Source organism: Phalacrocorax aristotelis, chromosome 5 (genome assembly GCF_949628215.1).
Source record: "Phalacrocorax aristotelis chromosome 5, bGulAri2.1, whole genome shotgun sequence".
Lineage (NCBI taxonomy): Eukaryota > Metazoa > Chordata > Aves > Suliformes > Phalacrocoracidae > Phalacrocorax > Phalacrocorax aristotelis.
The window spans coordinates 45,669,548-45,690,539 of NC_134280.1; the positions used below are offsets into that span (position 1 = coordinate 45,669,548).

The 20,992-nt window shown below is 46.4% G+C and overlaps 1 protein-coding gene across 2 annotated transcripts in view; it reads right to left on the minus strand.

Annotated features, from left to right (window-relative positions):
- TSPAN18 (tetraspanin 18) overlaps positions 1–19,505 on the minus strand; it is a 169,707-nt gene extending 150,202 nt beyond the window's left edge. Inside the window, exon 1 of one of the 2 annotated variants that reach the window (XM_075094262.1) lies at positions 19,289–19,484. The gene's annotated coding sequence lies outside the window, so the exon portion shown is untranslated. Of the gene's footprint in view, positions 1–19,288 lie in introns of both variants that reach the window. The other variant, XM_075094269.1, reaches the window with a different exon arrangement.
- Positions 19,506–20,992: the final 1,487 nt, after the last annotated feature.

The window sequence follows — 20,992 nt, forward strand, 5'->3', positions numbered from 1 at the left end:
GAGCAGGGACACCTAAAGCAGGGGGCACAGGAATGCATCCAAGTGGGTTTTGAATGTCTCCAGGGAAGGACACTCCACAACCTCTCTGGGCAGCCTTTTCCACTGCTCTGTCACCCTCACAGGAAAAGTTTTTTCTCATATTGAGGTGGAACTTCCTGTGTTCCAACTTGTGCCCATTGCCCCTTCTCCTGTCGCGGGGCACTACTGAAAAGAGCCTAGTCCCATCATCCTGACACTCACCCTTCAGATATTTATAAGATTGATGAAATCCCCCTTCAGTCTTCCCTTCTCCAGGCTGAACAAACCCATCTCTCAGCCTTTCCTCATAAGGGAGATGCTCCAGTCCCCTGATCATCTTGGTAGCTCTCCGCTGGACTTGTTCAAGGAGTTCCCTGTCCTTCTTAAACTGGCGGGCCCAAAACTGGACACAGTACTCCAAATCTGGTCTCACTAGGACAGAGTAGAGGGGGAGGATAACCTCTCTCGACCTGCTGTCCACACTCCTTTTAATGCATCCCAGGATACCATTGGCCTTCTTGGCCACTAGGGCACGTTGCTGGATCATGATCAGCTGCTTGTCCACCAGCGCTCCCAGGTCCTTCTCAGCAGAGCCACTTCCCAGTAGGTCAGCCCCCAACCTGTACTGGTGCATGGGGTTGTTCCCCACCAGGTGCAGGACCTTGCCCTTGCTTTTTTTGAATTTCATCAGGTTCCCCCCAGCCCAGCTCTCAAGCCTGTCCAGGTCTCGCTGGATGGCAGCACAGCCTTCCAGCATATCAGCCACTCCTCCCAGCTTGGTGTCATCAGCAAACTTGCTGAGGTTACACTCTATCCCATCATCCAGGTCACTGATGAATATGTTGAACAGGACTGGACCCAGCACAGACCCCTGGAGAACACCGCTAGTGACAGGCCTCCATCCAGACTCTGCCTTGTTGACCACAACCCTCTGAGTTCTGTTGTTGAGCCAGTTCTCTGTCCACCTCACTGTCCACTCATCCAACCCACACTCCCTTAGCTAGCCTGTGAGGATGCTATGGGAGACAGTGTTGAATGCCTTACTGAAGTCAAGATAGACAACATCCACTGCTCTCCCTTCGTCGACCCAGCCAGTCACGCCATCATAGAAGGCTATCAGCTTGGTCAAGCATGATCTTCCCTTGGTGAATCCATGTTGACTGTTTCTGATAACCTCCTTGTTCTCTACATGCCTGGAAATGACCTCCAGGATGAACAGCTCCATCACCTTTCCAGGGATGGAGGTGAGGCTGACTGGCCTATAGTTCCCCAGGTCCTCCTTCTTGCCCTTTTTGAAGATTGGAGTGATATTTGCTTTCCTCCAGTTCTTGGGAACCTCTCCTGTCCTCCGTGACCTTTCAAAGATGATGGAGAGTGGCTCAGCAAGAAGAAGACGTGGGGGTTCTGGTCGATGGCAAGTTGAACATGAGCCAATGTTGTGCCCAGGCAGCCAAGAGGGCCAGCCATGTCCTGGGATGCATCAAGCCCTGCATTGCAGCCAGTTGAGGGAGGTAACTGTCCGGCTCTGCTCTGCACTTGTGCGGCCTCACCTCAAGTGCTGTCTGCAGTTTTGGGCGCCACAGTATATTAAGGATAGAAAGTAGTAGAGAGTGTCCAGAGACGGCCACGATGTCGGCGAAGGGTTTAGAGGGGAAGCCATATGAGGAGTGGTTAACTCACTTGGTTTGTTCAGCCTGGAGAAGAGAAGGCCGGGGACAGACCTCATTGCAGAATACAGCTTCCTCACAAGGGGAGGAGGAGGGGCAGGCGCTGATCTCCTCTCTGGTGACCAGTGATAGGACCTGAGTGAATGGCAGGAAGATGTGCCAGGGGAAGTTTAGACTGGATATTAGGAAAAGGTTCTTCACCCAGAGGATAGTGGAGCACTGGAACAGGCTCCCCAGGGAGGCAGTCATGGCACCAAGCCTGACAATATTCAAGAAGCAGTTGGACAATGCCCTCATAGACATGGTGTGAATTTTGGGGTTGTCCTGTGCAGGGACAGGAGTTGGACTCGATGATCCTCATGGGTCCCTTCCAACTCAGGACATTCTATGATTCTATGGTATCTGCAATTACAAATCACTAAAGGAACTTGGACTCTCTAGCTCTCAACAGGAAAAGTTAGCTCATCAACTACCAAATTGAACTTTGTTTTCTTCTGTGGACATTGCACGTTGTTTATTAGCCAAACAAGAACTGTTGAAAAATCTTAATGTTTGACTGTATTATTTGACAATTTGTAAATAAACCCATCTCTCCTTTTTTCTATCTATCGGCACACACAATGGCCTGTGTGGAGCCATTGACAGCAGCAGCTTGTGTGAGGGAGAGCGAGAGTAAGTAGGGATCAACATGGGTTCGGTATCATGACACATCATCATTCTTGCCAAAACTGACAATTACCACTGGACTTTTCCAAGGTGGATGGGCCACCTATACTTAACCTGGAAAAGGAACATGTATATAATTATATATGATTAATAAATTGAGAGCTGCCTAAATGCATTCAGAGATTGCTCGGAGAAACTTCAAACAAAGAGTGACACTGCAGGATTGGAAAGCCTTTCAAAAATGCGCACCAAGCCAAATGAAGAGCCCATGTTTGTGACGTGGGAAAAGCCAACCCTCCTAAGCCTAGTTTCCTAAGGAAATACAGCTTGTGCCATTGTGCTCTGCGTGCATGCCAATAACTTCTGAGCCAGTTAAACAATTTCAATTAAGTTTGACAATTACAAATTACAGAAAAATAGATAATTGTGTAGAATAAGTTGTCTCTTTTACTGCTTTTGCACACAGGAGTACTGTATCCTGAGTCCCAACATCATCCAACAGATACCAGGGAATCCACATGAGGGTTCAACTCAACTGTGCCTAGGGAAATCACACTTCACTGGTCCTGATGCTCACAAAAGTACTCGCTGGTTTGGAGGGAAAGAAACTGAGGGAGGAAAAAGTGTGCAGAAGTAACACTGTTATTCTCAGTAAGAGTCGATAGCTCAGGAGGAAGGGTATTAGTAAATTGGACATTGCACTCACATGTAACAACAGAGATAGCACTAAAGAATTTGCAATCCTGCAAGGGCCAGATCCTGCAAGTGGTCCTGTGCAGACAGGTCCTTGTGCTGATAAGAAGTCCTGTTTATTTCATGGTGCTCTGCAAGATGGGGGATGCGGCTCTGGACCCTCAGTGCTTCAAGAATGGAAGGCAACACAAATGTCAACAGCATGGTATGAAGGAAAAAAGATGCACCAGCATCTCTGTATAAATATATCTTCTAATGCCTCATATATCTGGTAATGAACAGTTACAAGGCTCCCCAGGTGAAGATATTTGTTGGTGTTGGCTTTGTTTTTTTCCTAACGTGATACAAAACCAGGGAGGTACACATAGAATTTAACAGTTATGGTCCCAAATTCATTTCTGTGTAATAGCAAAACTAGATTACATAACAAGATCATATTTGTAACGTATGTTTTGTTATAGTCTATTGCTTAAGACAGGCAATCATTTAAAGGTCTGATATTTTCTCGTAATGCTTGGGCCCATGTTTTTCCCTTTCTGTTTCACTGTTCATTTATTTGTGTCACAGCATGATCCTACCTCTCCTTGGTCTTTGTGTCAGAGTAGGGGATTTCCATTTCTTTATTAGACACAGTTTGACACGAGGTAATAGTCTCGTTTCTCATTTGATTCCCTTGCAAAGGACTCAGAGTGCTGTTTTCCAGGAGGCTGGCTTGTCATACCCCTCGAGCAGCATATCACGGTTCTTTCAGGCAGAGATTATATTGGTGCTCTGCAGACCCATCAAACTGGGCTCCCTTGGTCCTCCGTCTGCAATCCCCCGTAACAATCTCACACATTTACCCCTGCATTGTCACAGGATCATATCATGACCCCACACGCCAGGCAGTTTTGCTGTGTGCCTGGTGAATAAACCACTGAAATGTGTGTGTATCTGCACAGACCTCATACAGAGGGTTTCTAGAAAACTGAGTGAGCTTAGTCCTGCCCAAAACACCAGTTTTAAACAGCTCCAGATTCTATAGACAAGACCCCTTCCTCATCAGGGACCTCTTGGCATTTTTCCAACAACTGCCCCCACCGTCCCCCTCCAGTGACATCATTATTCTGATATTTTGGAAGAAAGTATAGGGCAATGTATCCTAAGACTTGTGTTTTCTGTTTTCCATCCTGATTCTGTAAAACTTTTGTAAATGAACAAAAGTCAGCTATATGTGACCCCAGCTTTCAAATCTTCCACATGCTCGCAAAGACACAATAGTGCTCTTACATGCTCAAATGTGCAACTTAAGGGGCCACTATTGAAAATGAGCTTCCCGAGTTTATAGTGCTTTCACTATCATGAAGGAACTGCTTTGTGAATCCCAGCCAGCACTGAATTGAGTTTTGCATTTAAAGCTGGGGTTTACATTCTTTGTTATGTGTAAAGGATATAGTATAGCCTCTGTGAACTTAAAGCATAATAGCAATCTTGGATAAAACCAGTTTTACCACAGATAAACTTGTGAGAGGGCTGTTTTACTTGTTTTCTGATAAATACATCACAGAAATGAAATCAGGAGGAGGAAATAGTTCCATGGTTTAGCCCAAAACACTAAAGCCACTTTCTCCTGTTTCAGAAGTGCCTAGAGCTGCAACCTTCCCACTGCTGAAGGGTCTGTCCCTTGAATATTACATCATACATATCATGGAATCATAGAATCGGTAAGGTTGGAAAAGACCCTTAAGATAATCAAATCCAACCACTGACCTATCACTGCCAAGTCCACCACTAAACCACATCCTCATGCACCACATCTACCCTTCTTCTAAATACCTCCAGGGATGGAGACTCCACCACCTCCCTGGGCAGCCTGTTCCACTGTTTGACAGCCCTTTCGGTGAAGTTAACCTAAACTCCCCCTGGCGCAGCTTGAGGCCATTTCCTCTCGTCCTATCGCTTGTTACTAAGGAGAAGATACTGACCCCCGCCTCACTACAACCTCCTTTCAGGTAGTTGTAGAGAGCGATAAGGTCTCCCCTCAGCCTCCTCTTCTCCAGGATAAACAATCCCAATTCCCTCAGCCGCTCCTCATAGGACTTGTTCTCTACACCCTTCACCGAATAGTCTCTCTGTTACACTTCTGATAGGCTTGAGTTTTCAGAAGCAGAAACTGCAATGTTGGGAAGCCATGAACAAATCAGGGCAGGTTCCTCTCTGGTGTAACTGTATGGATTTAGGAGAGAATTGAATTTCACACCATACAGCTAACCCATTACTTATGAACCCTTTCCCGTCTGTGCTTCACATCTTAGTTCTCAACTTCACAGTTTCCCTGTTGCTTCCTTCCCTGGCCTCCCCACCTTTCCTCCCACTTCCTTTGCCTTCAGACTGCTCCCTTTCTTCTCCTATTATTTTCTTTCAGTAGTTCTGCTACCTTCTTTCCCAATTTGCTGTGAAGGCAGATAAAGCAGGAATCCAACCACGATCCAGCTTGGCTGTGGTTCCTAGAGCTGGATTGACACACAGCCCAGCTCATTGCCTAGGCAGATGGGCAGAAGGAAACACTCTGGCATCTGCATGCTGGAACCTAAGTACCAGTCTATTGCCAGATAACCATAGCACATTCCAGGAGCAATGTGCGCTCAGTAGAAACCACATAGTGTTATTAACTCTGCCATGAGACTGAATGGCACTTCTGAGAGTGCAAAACAAACAAGGTCTTAGCCACAAAGAGCTTAAGATGACAACTGACTGTCTGAACCTCCTCACCTGCTCCCAGATAAAGACAGTAAAGTAAGCAATCTTGTTTCTTCTGAAATTTCAAGTGCTTGTAGTGCTGACTGGAGTTACACTGATCAGTGTGCTCTCTCATCTGCTGTCAGACTGCTGTCCCAGGGCCCCTCCATCAGGCCTGGGAAAACAGCACAAGGGGGCAGTTGATGTATTGGTAGCAAGAGGTTTGTTCAAGCTTCGTTATTAAAATAATAATTAAAACCATGCCAGTGTATTTTTCAACCCAGTTTTGCTTTCCTGGTCTCAGCTGGGAAAACCAGAGCTAAATTGTTTACGAGCTGGTTTCTTTGTCAATATCAGCATTTCCCAATCATTTTCATCCAAGCAACAACTAACATTTTGGAGAAAAAAATATCACAGGCCCTCATGCAGCTTTGCCGTGGTAATTTTTTTTAAATCAAGAACTAATTTGCATTTTGAATATTCATGTACAGATTTATTTTGCCCAACTTTGTTTTTGTATTTACTTGATAACAGAGTAACGTATATGTATGTTTTTCTGAAGTGAAAAAGCAGGTTTTGTCATCATTTCACTTGTGACCTTCTCATGTCTCTCAGACCCACAGACCACAAGATGGGAAGCAGGCTTCTAGGGCAAAAGGCAGGCTCTTCATAAGGTTATCCAATCCATGAACAATACTTCATGCTCATTGAGATGCTCACATGGGTAGACATAATTTTCTTAAATGCTTTCCTGCCCACCTCCCTCCTTCCTTGTCTTTGGAGTTACAAGATTACACAAAAGAACTGGTGGTGGTGTCTAAAACCAAAACTCCAGAAGCAACGATTGAATGAACCCTTGGACTCTGCCCAGGAAAATCTCAATTAAAAGAATTCTTTGTAATAATTTTAATATTAAGCATTGAAGGGATACTTTTTAAGAAAAATGAATATATTTAAGATGATAGACATCTATCTACACTGCTAACAATGGGTAAAGCTGTATATTACTGAACTGGAAAAAAACCAGAAAATATCCTGTCCACTGTTCACCTTTTTTCCTTAAGTTTCCTAAAATGGAGCTTATGCCAAAACCCCAAGATTTCCAACTGCACATCCTTTGAGAAAGTTCTCAATGTTCATGGTTCCTCTGAAATTTGCAGCTGAGCTTTTTCTGTACTTCCTGAACACTACATGGGAACACCCTTTGTTTCCTACAATCTTTTTGGTAATTTTCACTAAGGACAAGCAAAATGGAGGCTCCCATTTGTACCAGAAACCCCACAGCTCCTTTCCTTTATATATTTAAATATGACAAGAGAGACAAATACAGAGAAACAGTTATCCCCATTTACAAATAGGAAATTGAGGCACAAAAAATGAATGCTGAAGAAGTACTAGAGGTCTGTGGCAGCTCCAGGACATGAGCTAGGAGATCCTGGATCCCAGACAAGTGACTTACTCATCCAAACATCTATCCTCGAATGTTTTGACAATCCTTGGCGTTTGCATTTCTCTCATAATACAAAGGGAGGAGGCTCAAACGCACTTTTAAAACTCCAGCTGACACTAAAATCCTGAAGCTATTTTTATTCTCTTAAGAATTTACAAAGCACCTTTCTCCTTTAAAAAAAAGAAAGCTAGCAAACATAGCTTCAGGGTTTATTGTTCCTTGAGATGTTCGAATTAATTAACACTTTATTGGACAGTTAGAGTTCTTCATTATTTTTCTGACAAAGATACGGCATGTGGTTCACAGAGAAAAGCAGTAACTGCCGGGGGCAGATGGAAGTGTTGAAAACTTCACTTCTGACAACAGTTAGATGGTCACCCTGCAATTTGTTTCAACACAGCCAGTTGTGTTGCCATAACTTGTTAAACATCTGCTAAAAACATATGGAATCCTCCTGGGGGATGTAAGTTGATGCCATTCAAACTATTTCACTGCTTCCCTTCTCCCCAAATGACTCCTTCCAGAGAGCCAACTGAAGCAAAGGATTCTAATGTCTATATGTAGAAAGGAATCCCTAGCCAGCAAAGTGGTGATAGCTCCCCTTGAACCTGGGAGAAGGTCCTATCCAAGCAAATTCTTCTAAAGCACATGTAACATGGTTAAGGAGAAAAACAAAACTCGACATCAGAACTCGACATCAGTGTGCTGGTTTTGGCTGAGAAGGGGTTAATTCTCCTCACTGTGGGGGTCGGCTACCTTTCCAGCTTCCCGCGCTCTGCCGCGTGGCGTGGCAGGGGGGGCTGGGAGGGGCAGGGCCATGGTGGGGGCGGCTGACCCCGACTGGCCAATGGCAGGTTCATTCCATACCATGTGACACCATGACCAATATATTGGGGGGGGGGGGGGGGGGGGGCAGTGGCAGCGCGGAGGCGGCGCGGCGTCGGGTCGGTGGGCGGCGAGCGGCTGCGGCGCGTGCGGTTTGTTTCGGCGGTTTGTTCCCCCTCTCCCCTCCCTTCCCCCCTCCCCCGGGGCTTTGCGCCTCTCATTGTTCTCCTTTACATTGCATTTCTACTGTTGTTTCTTTTAATTTTAATTATTAAACTGTTCTTATCCCAACCCACGAGCGTTACCCTTCTGATTCTCTCCCCCATCTACCGGTGGGGGAGTGAGCGAGCGACTGTGTGGGGCTCAGCTGCCGCTAAACCACAACAGTCTTTTTGGCGCCCAACGTGGGGCTCAAGGGTTGGAGATAGCAACAGCTGCTGGTCACAGCACCATGTTGTCCTTTTTGCAGTTGGTTTTAAAAATCGGTGTTGGTTGTTTGAGTCTGCTGTGATTAGTAATGTTTTGCCTACAAGATTTGTTATACAAACACTCGTTTTCAGCTTTATCTGGTATTTGGGGTTTTTGCTGAAACCGTTACTGTACTTCGGATACCACCTTGTTGAGGCAATTAGCAATTATACCTCCTCCTCTGAGAGATTTTATATGGAGGAAATACAGAATAGTACCTTTGCAACTTTGTTCTATGATGTTTGTGCCTTTGTTACAACAACGTTTTTGTATCTTGAACATCCTTGGGTGGTTAAGGTATGCTTATTGTTAGTTTTTGGGCATGTTGTTTTGGTTTTGACTAAGCAACTTAAGAATATTACCCAGAAATCTGCCCCAAGGCTTGATAGTGATGAGTGGCAGGGCATGTGGGATAGCATGGGCAAATACCTAGGGCAGTGGGCACCCCCAGTGTTTTGGAGTTTCACCCCTGAACAAGTGCAGAATCCTGAAAAACTACTAGAATATTTGGAGAAAGTATGTTTTTATGCTGGGAGCTCCAGAGAGACACAGATAACTGCAACATGCTGGGGTCTGGCCCATGCATACCGAGCCCTGCTCAACAGTATTCAGTGCCCCCAGGGGGAAGAGAATTTCTCTGGATTGAAATGCAAAGTGACTGCCACTGTAGACAATCCAGCCCTGACAACAGGCACTGCAGCCACTCAAACCCCCACAACAAGTACCGGAGCTAGCTCAGAAAATAAACCCGTACCAGTATCAGTTGCCCCCATACACAAGACGAAATATTGGAAGCGGACATCAACTCGTTTAGAACGGGATGATGAAGAACCAGGGCCATCGCGGGGAGAGGAGGGAGAAGTAATAAATGAAATAGAGACCACCCGATCCCTGTCCTTAAGCGAGTTGCGAGATATGCGAAAAGATTATAGCCGTAGTTCAGGTGAGCACATTGTCACCTGGCTGCTCCGATGCTGGGATAATGGGGCCAGTAGCCTGGAACTAGAGGGAAAAGAAGCCAAACAATTGGGATCCCTTTCTGGGGAAGGGGGCGTTGACAAAGCAATTGGAAAAAAACCACAAGCCCTCAGCCTCTGGAGGCGACTCCTGTCTGGAGTGAAGGAAAGTTATCCCTTTAAAGAAGATGTTACACATCGCCCAGGAAAATGGACAACTATGGAGAAAGGCATCCAGTATCTAAGGGAATTAGCTGTGTTTGAGGTGATTTATGGTGACCTGGATGATCAACGGTCATCCAAAGATCCAGATGAAGCCGAGTGCACACGACCCATGTGGCGGAAGTTTGTACGGAGCGCACCATCTTCGCATGCAAACTCATTGGCAGTGATGTCCTGGAAAGATGACGAGACACCAACGGTGGCAGAGGTGATAGATAGACTCCGGGATTACGACACAAATATCTCTTCCTCGCTTGTCTCTGCTGTGGAGAAACTATCCCAAGAGGTCCAGCAACTCAAAGAAGATCTGTCCTACTCCCCACCTCGACAGAGCAGTGTCTCAGCTGTTGGGAATAAGCGTCCTTTGGCTCAAAGAAGGGGATACACACCACGGGCCACCCTATGGTTCTACCTGCGTGACCACGGAGAGGACATGATGAGGTGGGATGGCAAGCCTACTTCGACCCTGCAGGCACGAGTACATGAACTGCAAGGAAGAACAGTCACTCAGGGAGGCTCTTCCAGGAAAGCTGCTGCTCCAGTTTCCAGCGAGCAAGTCCCCAGACAGAGGAGTAGAAGCGCAGATTTTATTTCTAAGTGTAATAGAGGGACTCCTGATTCACATTTACAGGAAGTGAGTTGTGACTGCCATGATCAGGACTAGAGGGGCCCTGCCTCCAGCCGGGTGGAGGTAAGGGATAACCGGGCTTACTGGACTGTGTGGATCCGATGGCCTGGCACGTCCGACCCACAGGAGTATAAAGCTTTAGTGGACACCGGCGCACAGTGCACCTTAATGCCATCAAACTATATAGGGGCAGAACCCATCAGCATTGCTGGAGTGACAGGGGGATCTCAAGAGCTAACTGTATTGGAGGCCGAAGTGAGCCTAACTGGCAATGAGTGGCAGAAGCACCCCATTGTGACTGGCCCAGAGGCTCCATGCATCCTTGGCATAGACTACCTCAGGAGAGGGTATTTCAAGGACCCAAAAGGTTACAAGTGGGCTTTTGGTGTAGCTGCCTTGGAGACGAGGGAAACTGAACAGCTGTCTACCTTGCTCTGTCTCTCAAAGGACCCTTCTGTGGTGGGGTTGCTGAAGGTCAAAGAACAACAGGTGCCAATCGCCACCACAACAGTGCACCGGCGGCAATATCGCACCAACAGAGACTCTCTGATCCCCATCCATAAACTCATTCACCAACTGGAGAGCCAAGGAGTCATCAGTAAGACCCACTCACCCTTTAACAGTCCCATATGGCCAGTCCGGAAGTCTAATGGAGAGTGGAGACTAACAGTAGACTATCGTGGCCTGAATGAAAGTCACTCCACCGTTGAGTGCTGCTGTGCCAGACATGCTAGAACTTCAATACGAACTGGAGTCAAAGGCGGCCAAGTGGTATGCCACAATTGATATTGCTAATGCATTCTTCTCAATCCCTCTGGCAGCAGAGTGCAGGCCACAGTTTGCTTTCACATAGAGGGGCGTCCAGTACACCTGGAATCGACTGCCCCAGGGGTGGAAACACAGTCCTACCATTTGCCATGGACTGATTCAGACTGTACTGGAACAGGGAGAAGCTCCAGAACACCTTCAATACATTGATGACATCATTGTGTGGGGCAACACAGCGGAAGAAGTTTTTGAGAAAGGTGAGAAAATAGTCCAAATCCTTCTGAAGGCTGGTTTTGCCATAAAACAAAGTAAGGTGAAGGGACCTGCACGAGAAATCCAGTTCTTAGGAATCAAATGGCAAGATGGTTGTCGTCAGATTCCAATGGATGTGATCAACAAAAGAAGAGCCATGTCTCCACCAACTAGCAAAAAGGAAACACAAGCTTTCTTGGGCGTTGTGGGTTTTTGGAGAATCCATATTCCAAATTACAGTCTGATCGTGAGCCCTCTCTCTCAAGCGACCCGGAAAAAGAATGATTTCAAATGGGGCCCTGAGCAACGACAAGCCTTTGAACAGATTAAACGAGAAATAGTCCATGCAGTAGCTCTTGGGCCAGTCCGGGCAGGACAAGATGTAAAAAATGTGCTCTACACTGCAGCCGGGGAGAATGGCCCTATGTGGAGCCTCTGGCAGAAAGCACCTGGGGAGACCCGGGGTCGACCCCTAGGGTTTTGGAGTCGGGGATACAGAGGGTCTGAAGCCCGCTATACTCCAGCTGAAAAAGAGATATTGGCAGCATATGAAGGGGTTCGAGCTGCTTCAGAAGTGGTTGGTACTGAAGCACAGTTGCTCCTGGCACCCCGACTGCCAGTGCTGGATGTTCAAAGGAAACATCCCCTCTACACACCATGCAACTGATGCTACGTGGAGTAAATGGGTTGCACTGATCACCCAGCGGGCTCGAGTAGGAAACCCCAGTCGCCCAGGAATCTTGGAAGTGATTATGGACTGGCCAGAAGGCAAAGATTTTGGATTATCACCAGAGGAGGAGGTGACACGTGCTGAAGAAGCCCCACTGTATAACAAACTGCCAGAAGATGAGAAGCAATATGCCCTGTTCACTGATGGGTCCTGTCGCCTTGTGGGAAAGCACCGGAGATGGAAGGCTGCTGTATGGAGTCCTACATGACAAGTAGCAGAAACTGCTGAAGGAGAAGGTGAATCGAGCCAGTTTGCAGAGGTAAAGGCCATCCAGCTGGCCTTAGACATTGCTGAATGGGAAAAGTGGCCAGTGCTCTATCTCTATACTGACTCCTGGATGGTGGCAAATGCCTTGTGGGGCTGGCTGCAGCAATGGAAGCAAAGCAACTGGCAGTGCAGAGGCAAACCCATCTGGGCTGCCACATTGTGGCAAGATATTGCTGCCCGGGTAGAGAACCTAGTTGTAAAGGTACGGCATGTGGATGCTCACGTCCCCAAGAGTTGGGCCACTGAAGAACATCGAAACAACCAGCAGGTAGATCAGGCTGCCAAGATTGAAGTGGCTGAGGTGGATCTGGACTGGCAACATAAGGGTGAACTATTTCTAGCTTGGTGGGCCCATGACACCTCAGGCCATCAAGGGAGAGATGCAACATACAGGTGGGCTCGTGATTGAGGGATGGACTTGACCATGGATATTATTGCACAGGTTATCTACGAATGTGACACATGCGCTGCAATCAAGCAAGCGAAGCGGGTAAAGCCTCTGTGGTATGGGGGACGATGACTGAAATATAAATATGGGGAGGCCTGTCAAATTGACTATATCACACTCCCACAGACCCGCCAAGGCAAGCGCCATGTGCTTACAATGGTAGAAACAACGACTGGCTGGCTGGAAACATATCCTGTCCCCCCCGCCACTGCCCGGAACACTATCCTGGGTCTTGAGAAACAAGTCCTGTGGTGACATGGCACCCCAGAGAGAATTGAGTCAGACAACGGGACTCATTTCCGAAATAACCTCAGAGACACCTGGGCCAAAGAGCACGGCATTGAGTGGGTGTATCACATCCCCTATCACGCACCAGCCTCTGGGAAAATTGAACAGTACAATGGACTGTTAAAAACTGCGCTAAGAGCAGTGGGGGGTGGAACATTCAAGCACTGGGATACACATTTAGCAAAAGCCACCTGGTTAGTTAACACGAGGGGATCTGCCAACCGAGCTGGCCCTGCCCAGTCAGAAATCCTACATACTGTGGAAGGGGATAGAGTCCCTGTAGTGCACACAAAAAGTATGCTGGGCAAAACAGTCTGGGTTCTTCCTGCCTCCGGCAAAGGCAAACCCATTCGTGGGATTGTTTTTGCTGGAGGACCTGGGTGCACTTGGTGGGTGATGCGGGAGGATGGAGAAATCCGATGTGTGCCTCAAGGGGATTTGATTTTGGGTGAAAACAGTCAATGAACTGAATGGCACAATGTGAACTGCTGTATAATATTGTGTGTCACCTCTGTGTTGTATCAATGATATCAGAGTACGAGCCTCCCAACCCATGGAAGATCAACTATGAAACAAGCCGTTCAGCAGTGATGGAACGATGACTGACTCGGTATGCAGCAACCCAACGCCACACACCATCTCTCCCACCCGGAAAGACTGATACAACACATGGAGCCCAGAGTCATGGAGTGGGTGAACTCAATGGACATTTTAATGGACATTTTACAGGGAAGATCCATGAACTAAGGGAATGATGTCTGTGTATTATGTTAAAGGATGGGAAGGGGAGGGGTGGTGGTTGGTACGGTTGTATTGCATCATATGGGACCTGGGCATGGTGTAAATGGTATGGAATAAGGGGTGGAGAATGTGCTGGTTTTGGCTGAGAAGGGGTTAATTCTCCTCACTGTGGGGGTCGGCTACCTTTCCAGCTTCCCGCGCTCTGCCGCGTGGCGTGGCGGGGGGGCTGGGAGGGGCAGGGCCATGGTGGGGGCGGCTGACCCCGACTGGCCAATGGCAGGTTCATTCCATACCATGTGACACCATGGCCAATATATTGAGGGGGGGCAGTGGCAGCGCGGAGGCGTCGGGTCGGCGGGCGGCAAGCGGCTGCGGCGCGGGCGGTTTGTTCCGGCGGTTTGTTCCCCCTCTCCCTCCCCTTCCCCCCTCCCCCAGGGCTTTGCGCCTCTCATTGTTCTCCTTTACATTGCATTTCTACTGTTGTTTCTTTTAATTTTAATTATTAAACTGTTCTTATCCCAACCCACGAGCGTTACCCTTCTGATTCTCTCCCCCATCTACCGGTGGGGGAGTGAGCGAGCGACTGTGTGGGGCTGAGCTGCCGCTAAACCACAACAATCAGTCATCCCACTGGGCCCTTAGGTTAAGGGAGGTAGCATGGTGTGTCGTATGGCAAAACTATTCCCCATGCTGTAGGAGCTGGTTTACATGGGGGGGTACCAGGTTAGCTGGGAGATTGCTGAAATTATGACCTTTGGCATGGAAGGACCTAAAGTTTTTCCTGGTATCACATAAAATAGAATTTTATTAAATCCAGAAATTTGGACTGTTCTCTGCTAAACGCTGGGCTAAACACTCATGGCTCTGTAAAATGAGTGCAAGAGGTCTGTAAAATGCAACCACAGTGTCAATGACTTGGAGCATCACAACTGGCACTCAATTTGCATGGTGTAAAGGTTGCTGGACATCACACATGATCCCAGAATTTTTCATTATCAAATTCAGTGCCCTAGGTGGGGTGTAGCTTGTAAGATCTGGACTGATCTCCAGTGAAAGATGGAGATGTCATATCCTAACAAGTCCATGAAGGGATGATTGGATGGTGATGCTACTATAACCCCATTGGGAGAGCTGTCAGAAAGTACACAGCTTTCTTTTACTCCCAGCAACATCTCTGTTTTTTCTCAGTTATGCTACTTTCTTTAATAAAAGATAGTACTCCTCTGCACACCTCTTTTCACTTGTCATGCACCCCCTTCCAAGCATACACACAGCCAGGGCAGAAACAAAACTGCACAAGGTTTTGCTTCTTTTTCCTCAGTCTCAAGAGTCCTTTTGTGTATGTGTGCATAAGGCAGCCCTGCTTTTCTGTCAATAAAAGGGAACTTGTAAGTGAATAGAGCATCCATGATGGGTACAGGAGCTGCAAAATTGCTGAATGCTGCACGGTGGGATTGAGGCAGACTTGGTGAAAAATAAGATGAGTTATTTTTCAAAATGTAGTAATAAAATGGTCCTTGTGAACCTTTCACCAGGCACTAATTAATCAGCCTCTCATTTTCACAGGGGAGAAAATGAATGCCAGGAATATGTAGTGATTTCCCCAAGAGGGCATCAGGATTAGAATTTAGGGCTCCTAATCTGTGATCAAACCACATGATTGCGGCTCTATCAGCTAGTTCAGGCATGAGGTTTCTTTACCTGAAGATGAAAACCCTTTCACTGGCTGGACACTCATTAGTTGGAACAACTGTTGTACAAATATGGTTATTTTACAGCTTAAAAATATGGATTCTTCACAGGCTGGAACTATGTGGGTCCCTTCTCTGACAGATACCTGCTGTTAATGTTTTAAACAACATTATGAGTTACTAGCTGATGTTTCCTATCAGGAAGAGATAAACTGTGGATTTATTAAAGGCTGAAGCCAACTTCACCCCTGGTTTTACCGGACTGATTTCAATGAAATAATACCAAGTATTATGCTAAGTAGCTCTAAGTAGTATGATAAGTAGCTCTTAGTGACCTACTGAGAATAATTTACTGTACATACATCATGAAAGCTTACAAAGCAAGAGAAAAGAAGCATCTCTTTCTTTCCTGTTTTTCTGAGCTACATTCAGAGAAGGATCCAGAATCTATATTCTGTTTGAAAGATGCCCAAGATACTCTTTCAGTCTACTAGAAGGTTGAATCCAGCAAACCCTTGAAACTTGAGAAGCATGGAAAGCCTGGCAAAGGCTCTGAAGCTTCCTGCTTTTCCCTCTTGTAACCAGCCCCTTTGCACAGCCTTTCATGCCACTTTTGGTCCTGTCTGTGTCAACAAGTTGCAGAAGTGGCTGTGAAAGTTAAAAACATTAGAAAAAAATGTTAACCAGACTTCTCTGAAATCGTGGAAACTACAGCTGAGTCAGGACTGAGGAGTTTAGAGGGGAACAGGGGTTTGCGCAAACCACTTCTGCAGCACTGCTTTTAAGATGGTTTCAGTTGCTCTAGTAGAGGTGCAGAGGCAAAGCAGCAGTGCAAGCCCTCAGGTTAGCTCCTTCTGTGCAGTCTGCAATCCAGTCTGTGCTTTTGCATCTCCCTCCTTCTCAGTATGTGTGTCAGCCTCTCTCCTGCTTTCATCTCCTTTTCTCTAGGCTCATTTTCTCTCACCATCTCCAGCCCTGTTGTGTTCTCTGTAGGACTTTCACTCTAATTGTTTACTTTCCCCCATGTATCCCTGTGATAACCTCTCGCTCACTCACTATCAGGTCTCTGTGTTGTCCTCCAGCTGATCTCATTTTGGTTCTACAGATAAAGATGCAAAGCACAGAGTGAGTAGGGAAAGGAGGGTCAGACGCAACAGAGGGGCTTTTCTCTTTAACCTGACAAAATGGGGGCAAGTACCTCTGTTGCAAGCAGAAGCAATGGCATGTTAGAAAGGATGAGAATGGAAATTCTGGCTTTCTTGGAAACAGTCACTGAAATGAAGCAATAGTTTTGGGAATAGTTTAAGACCTTATGAAGGTCAACAAGGAGAAGTGTACAGTCTTGCACCTGGGAGAACATAATCCGGGAGTACAGCACAGACTGGGATCCACCTGGCTGGAGAGCAGCTCTGTCAAAAGGGACCTGGGGGTCCTGGCGGACAGGCAGCTCAACATGAGCGAACAGTGTGCTGCTGCGGCCAAGAAGGCCAACAGGCTGCTGGGTTGCATCAAAAAGGGCATCACCAGCAGAGATAAAGAAGTCATTATCCTGCTCTACTCAGTGCTTGTCAGGCCACACCTGGAGTACTGTGTACAGTTCTGGTCCCTGCTATACAAAAAGGATGTGGACAGGCTGGACGGGGTCCAGAGAAGGGCCACCAAGATGACCAAAGGACTGGGAAGCCTGCCATGCAAGGATAGGCTGGGAGAACTGGGTTTGTTCAGCCTTGAGAAAAGGAGGCTTAGAGGGGGTCTCATCACCATGTACCAGTACTTAAGGGGCAGCTAAAAAGAAGATGGAGACTCCCTTTTTACACGGAGTCCCATGGAGAGGACAAGGGGGAATGGACACAAGTTGCTCTTGAGGAGATTCCGATTGGACACAAGAGGAAAATTTTTCACAGTGAGGACAGTCAACCATTGGAATAATCTCCCCAGGGAAGTGGTTGACTCAGCCACGTTGGACACCTTCAAAAGTCATCTGGACAGGGTGCTGGGCCATCTTGTCTAGACTGTGCTCTTCCTAGAAAGGTTGGACTAGATGATCCCTGAGGTCCCTTCCAACTTGGGATTCTGTGAACCCCAGGGTATTGATAGAGCAGCTAGTCTCCGTCCAACTGGGATTCCCTGCATTCCAGGACTGTAATCAGGCAAATAGAGAATTTGCCAACCAAGGATTTATTCAATGTGCCAGGGAGCAGCCATCCCTTCACCTGAACTAGCGATGGCTTCACTAATGTGCAGCATGTGCACGAGTCACTAAAAAGACTTCACCCTTCATCAGAGAAGTGCAGTTGCATGTGCAGCAGGACTGGCAGAGGCAAGGGATGGCAAGCTATTAAGAATGAAGCCTAATGGCCCCTTGAGAGCATTGGGAGTGGGGAAATAAAATAAAATTAAAAAAACCCTTCACCTGCATTTTAATCACACCCAAGGGAAGACATGAGATTTAATACAAAACATTACACAGCTGCTTTGCAATATGAGATTAAGTTAATGTAACAGGATGAATAAAAATATTCCCACTCCCACTTTCTGAAACATTCTGCCCTGAGGCAGTGAGAGAAACGGCACAGAATGCAAAATGAGGCAGGGGGATAAGCTAGAGATGCTTTTAAGCTCTGTGCAAGTCACCCATCCAAAGCTGGGCTCTGACACAAATCTCCTTCGGCATCTCAAATTAATAATTCATCCTTAGCTGGGCGATCATTACAAGATCTCCTTTTGAAGACAGACAGTCAGAGAGAACAAATATCAGAGTTAATGCTGGCTGGCAATACTGTGAATCTTTGAAAGCAACAGGCTGTGACAGTACTTCTTAGGTTCTCCTAGCGCTATGCTTAGAGGCTGGGCATCTGCAAAAGACTGTAAATGTGCATATATGAGGAGTGACCCACTTCGGCAGTTGGAAGTTGGAATGCCTCCCAGATGCACATATGACGTTTTGGCAACGCAGAGAGAGAGTTGTTCAAGGAACCTAGGAAAAGAGTTCAGAAGAGGAACAAAAATACCAGAGCAGCAAAACATCTAGTTCTAAACTCTTTGTAATCAGTCATGCAAGATAAGCTGCTATCAAGGTCACAAGAGGTCTTTGTGGTAGAAATGTGGCGACTTCCTTCAGCCACCAAGAGAAGTTGTAAGCTCACATCACAGCCTGTCAAAGACTTAGCCATAAATTGATTTACAAGATAGATTGATTTACAAGAATCAGCTGCAGATATAACATTTTTACTTTTCAAGCTGTAGAGTAAATGCATGTCCCTTGACAAGTAACTTTGCCTGGTAACCCCATCAACAACTTATGAAGCAAGAGTGGTATTTCCTTAGTGCTCAGCATGACAGGTAGTGTGCAGTTCACAAAATACACCTCCATGCATAATCAACAATTTCTAAAATTAACTATTTCCCATTCCTGATAAATTTATCAGAAACATCCAACTGATCATTGTGCACATTTTGCACTTAACTTTTCGGGAACGCAGTCCCATTAGGTCCTGGAAATTAAGCAGCTTCTAGCACTGACTAGGCCTTGGAAAACAAACCCACATCTCAGCAATTCCTGTGAGTCAGATGTGATTTTCTTCTTTTATTCCAGATGAGAATTCACAACTTCAGTGTGATGCCAGTCATATAAATAAGCAAAACAGAGACTTGCCTAGGACAGCAGTGTGCTCAGGGACAGCGTGCTGCCTATTTAGTCACCACAGGAGCTCTGGAAGGGCAGGCTGGCAGTGGCTGCAGCTGTTCAGACAGAAGTTGGGGTTATTCAGAACAGGTGCAGCAGTCACTTACCTGATTTGTCTCAGGTGTCTGTTGGCAGTAGTGGTAGCAATCCTAGTTCCGCAGTGGTCTCCTCCTCAGCCTGCAATTACAGTTGCACCCCTCCCTACTACTCTTCTCTTGCCTGTGGAAAAAGCCATCTTGCGCCAGTCCCTCATCCTGGGCGCTGAAAAATTCAACTTTGTCTATGCTGTTAAGAAGCCTTGAGTCACCCTCCATGCACTGGTGATGCTCTGCAGCTGGAGGTGTTCTGAGTGAGATGTAAATCAAGATACGTGGTCATAAAGCAGCTAGTGACAAATCTTGGAGGCAAAAAAAAGGTGTTATCTTTAGTAACCAGGCCAAATGCCAGCTCCAGCTAAGATAACAAACATTTCTACTGACTTCCTGCAATTTTCCTTCAGTGAAATATTATCCTATTTACTTCCTGACAGAGTGTCATTTAACATTGTTTTGCCAGTCTACTGTTATTCACTCAAAGGAAGCTGCATTTCAGTAAAAACTAAAGTAACTCCACTATATTAAACATGTGCCCAAACTGTGAGATGCAGAATGAAATTTATATACATATTCAAGAGGCTGCATGAATTTAGTGGTTTAGTTTAATTTTGGTCAATGAAATTAGCAATAATCCTTAATTGTAGGAAAACCCAACAAACTGGTTAAGTACCTGGATGACATGAGCATTCCTGTCTGCATCCAGAGAGTACATCTTACTAAAATAATTTCTTCAGAACAACAGCAAGACCCTCTTCCTATAGCACCCTGATCCTGGATTCCAGCAGCCACTAATCCTATCACCTGGAAACAACTGCTGCTCCTAGAGACTGCACTGAAGTGCTCTCCAAAGGGCAGGTACCAGCCAGTTTCCACTATTTTTCATCATAACTACTGGGCCATATCTACACCAACATTTGCTGCACATATTGCAGTTCTGCCTCAACAATGCCTTGCAGACACCATCAGGTGATACAAGTGCTTTGTCATAATATATCACTTGAACCCAAGATAAAACTACACCAAAGCAATTCATCCCTACCTGTGTATTTGTACTGGAATATGCCAGTGCAGCTGAGGAAGATGGAACAGCTCCTAAAGTAGGCAGGAGGGACTGTTGTTTTTCTGTTCACAATGGGTTTCCTCATCAATCAGGCACATTCATTAAACCTTGCTTCCTCTAGCAGGATCACGATAAAGGGCAGTTATGGAGGAGGAAAAGGAGTACAGACTTATGACTTGCCATCTTCCAGGAGTTGTCCTAATGATTAATTGAATCCACCGCTTTCGTGAGGCTGAGTCCTCACTGAATGGGTGATCAATGTATTCACATTCTAGTGTGACTTTACTTTAAGAAGACATCCTCTCTACGCATGTAAGGCCATGTCTTTCACAGGAACATCAGGTACCAAGCACAAATCACAGGCCAAGGAGGAAAGGCATAGCTGTTCACTGAAATTCAGGTAATGTCAGAGACACAGGATCCATAAGGCCAGCCCTGCTGTAGATAATAGGCAATGTCTCCATCAAGTGTCACACTGTTCACATGTCCTTGCTTCTCCCTTTCGTCCCAGAGCACTGATGGTGGTGTTGATGGAGATAGGACTACAGCCAGCTGTTCTCTGACATGAGGTGTGTTAGGCAGTGGGATACTGCTCTCAGCTCCAGAAGCTGTCAAAGCCATCATGGATTTATATTCTGAGGAAGTAATTAGGGACT